The 3733-nt window shown below is 40.2% G+C and overlaps 1 pseudogene across 1 annotated transcript; it reads left to right on the top strand.

The window, feature by feature from the left end:
* Positions 1-382: 382 nt before the first annotated feature.
* LOC309962963 (large ribosomal subunit protein eL31-like) lies at positions 383-3035 on the top strand (annotated as a pseudogene). Its single transcript has 2 exons — positions 383-403; positions 2673-3035. The product of its transcript is annotated as a large ribosomal subunit protein eL31-like (transcript).
* Positions 3036-3733: the final 698 nt, after the last annotated feature.

Here is a 3733-nt window from a genome sequence, read left to right as displayed (position 1 = left end):
GGAAATGGGAAGTTATTGTTTAATGGGTACGAAGTTTTGGTTTGAGAAAATGGAAGAAGTTCTTGAGGTGGATGGTGGTGATGATTTCACAATATGAATGTGCTAAGTGTTACTGAACTGTGTGCTTAAAAATGGTTAAATGGTAAATTGTATATTTTAGCACAATAAAAAGCTTTTAGTTATAAAAGTGACACATGCCTATGATAAAAAAAATTAAAATGCATACATTGAAAAGTAAAGCTTTTCTTACCTACCTCCCCTCCTCACTTGCACAACCCAGAGAGAAACATTCTAGCCAGTTTCATATTTCTACTTTTGACATACCTGCACCTGTAACTGGCACAAGGATCCGCCAATTCCTCTTCCTTGGCTTTGAGTGGCCATGACCCTTGGGGACCTGACGGTACCCTAAAGAGTCCAGTTAGGCTTACAGTCTTAGAGGATGTTATTGGTGTCATTATGCTTGCTATGCTGTGGCAGATACATACAGTAGGATGCTCTCAGCTGCAAAGTAATAGAAAATCAGAAACAAACTGGCTTAAACAGTAAGAAAATTTATTGTCTTACGTAGGATATTCAGAGGTAGGGCAGGCACTAAACCAGAGATGACTGTCAATAAAAATGTCATCAAGGACCAGGTTCTTCTTTTCTCTCCTCCACTGTCCTTAGCATTGGCTTCAGCATAAAGCTTCCCATGGTTCTAAGATGCTGCAAGTACGCATGAGGGCTCTATGCTTTCTTGTCTCATGTTTTATTAGCTGAGACTGGCTGAGTTCTGTCCATGTCTAGTAATAACTAGTAGTAAAGGGATATTGGTCTAAGGGTACAAAGTTTCAATTATGTAAGGTGAATAAGCTCTGGAGATCTAAGGTACAGCATGGTAACGATAGTTAACATACTTATTGTATACACAAGCCTACCTCATTTTTTATTGCATTTCACAGATACTGCGTTTTTTTTACAAATTGGAGGTTTGTGGCAACCCTGGGTCAAGCAAGTCTATTGGGGCCATTTTTCCAATAGCATTTGCTCACTTTTGTCTCTGTGTCACATTTTGATAATTTTTGCAATATTTCGAACTCCACCAGCTAAAAGATTATGACTTGCTGAAGGCTCAGATGATGGTTAGCATTTTTTAGCAATAAAGTATTTTAAATTAAGGTATGCATATTATTTTTTTAGACATAATGTTACTGCACATTTAATAGATTACAATATAGTGTAAACATAACTTTCATATGCACTGGGAAACCAAAAACTTCATGTGCCTCACTTTAATGTGATACTAGCTTTATTGTGGTGGTCTGGAACTGAACCCAAAATATCTCTGAGGTATGCCTGTACTTGAAATTTGCTAAGAGGATAGATCTTAAATCTTCTCAACACACACACACAGGTCACTATGTAGAGGTGATGGATATGTTAATTCGCTTGATTGTGGTGGTCATTTCACAATGTATATGTGTATCAAGTTGTTCACCCTAAATATATATAAAAATATAATTTTTATGTCAATGACATTTCAAAGCTGTTACAAACAAACAAACTAGTAGCAAGTGGGATGGGAGTACCGTGATTAGCTTAGACTTATCACCTAGGTTTAAAAGGCTGGAGGGGGAATCGACCAGTGTCTGCTATAGGCTGTCTCCTGGTTCAGAAGAGTGCATTATGAACAAGGCTATGCAAGTCCATCTCATCTCCCAGTGCTTTACTTAACAAGCCTCTCCAACTTCTGCACACACACAGCCCCACCCCGCACTGTAACATACCCCAAGTCAGCTGGGTAGTTTATTAGGAAAGCCAATCAGAGAGACCTTTGTCCTCCTTAGCGTGGCCTTGGAGGCTACATCTTACTTGCCTCTTGTGAAGTCTCAATACTGCACAATATAGGACACTTGCCCAGAACTGCAAAACATTTCCAGTGGATCCAGGCTTTCCTTCACATCTGGCACATGAGCTCTGGTCAAGTGCTTCCCACCCACCTCTCCTGCTTGTCCAACATCAATATTCCAGGCAAAATACCAAAATTACATATACCTTGCATGTAATTAACCAAGGGTATAGTTAAAGGGAAAAAAACACACTTCGATTAAAGAGAATGTAGGTTATCACCTTGCTTAATATACAGTTGACCCTTGAACATCATGGGGGTTAGTGGTGCTAATCCTCCGTGCCGTTGAAAATCTGAGTATAGCTTATAGTTGGCCCTCAGTAACCGCCGTTCGGCATCTGTGGTTTGGCATCCGTGAATTCAACCAACTGTGGACCGTATAGTACTGTAGTATTTACTACTGAGAAAAGTTCACGTATAGTGGGCCCGCACAGTTCAAATCTGCGTTGTTCAAGGGTCAACCATATAAAGAAATGAAGGGTAACTGAAGGCTATATGAGGAGCACAAAAGAGAGGCAATTCTGATTCCACGTTTGGACTGCTGGAGCGTGGTCCAGATGGAACCAACTGCCACTCACTGAGGTTATGTTATATACATTCTCTAAGGTATTAGATGGTCTTTACTTAATAAATCACTCCCCTTTCTTCAATCTGCTCCTCTCTACTGGAACCTTAGGGAGGGAAGTACAGTGAAGGGTAGGGCATTAGAGTAAAATGATCTGGATTTGGAATACCTTATGCTCTTCCTTTCTAACCCGGGCCCTGTGAACGGCTCTGAAAGAAGCGTGGTGAGAAGGACAAGGGCCGTTCTGCCAACAATAAGGTAGCGACCAGAGAATACACCATCTCCATTCACAAGCACATCCATGGAGTGGGTTTTGAGAAGCACACCCCTTGGGCACTCATAGAGATTCGGAAATTTGCCACGGAGGAGATGCGAATTCCAGATATGCTCATTGACGCCAGGCTCAGCAAAGCTGTCTGGGCTGAAGGAATAAGGAATGTCCCATACTGTATCCATGTGTGACTGTCCAGAAAATGTAATGAGGATGAAGATTCACCAAACAAGCTCTATACATTGGTCACCTATGTATCTGTCACCACTTCCAAAAATCTACATTCAGTCGGTGTGGATGAGAACTGACCTGTGATTGACAAAGTTATAAAACCATCAAAAACAAATGACCTGGATTTGAATCTGCCAATTCCCAGGTTTATGATCTTTAGAAAGTTACTCTCAATCTTTCCTAGGTCTCAATTTCTTCACACATAAATGGGGGTAATAACATCTACCCCCATGCAGGTGTTATGAAGACTAAAAATATTAACATATGGAATTAACATATAACATTACCATACGGAATTAACATATGGTACAGTGCCTAACACATAATAGGCTATCAGTACATATGACTATCATCCTTCCTACCAAACATGCTCATCTTAAATATTTAAAAAATAATACTCCTTTTGCCTTATGTCCTCCACAACACTTAATCTTTTTTCTTACCTTCAATGTCAAACTCCTTATTTTTGTTTTCCTCACTCCAATTCACTCAAACTCACTGAAATACGGCTCTCCTTCCTCCCCCAGCCAACTGACACTGCTCTCCCTAATGTCACCAACCACCTCTTTGTTGCCGTCCAATCACACTTTTTAGTTCTTACCTTACTTGTCCTCTCTATAACTTCTGGCCAAGTAGATCTTCCCAGATCTTGAAACTCTTTTCTGGATTTCTGTACTCAGAGGTCAGTTAGGATGCTTTTGGCAGCAGGTAAAAGAAACCTCAATCCAAACTGGTTTAAACAATAAGAAAGTTTATCTCACTTAACAGTAAGCTC

Source organism: Leucopleurus acutus (assembly GCF_964270905.1).
Source record: "Leucopleurus acutus genome assembly, chromosome: 6".
Classification (NCBI taxonomy): Eukaryota; Metazoa; Chordata; class Mammalia; order Artiodactyla; family Delphinidae; genus Leucopleurus; species Leucopleurus acutus.
This window is presented reverse-complemented; position numbering and strand designations above follow the sequence as displayed.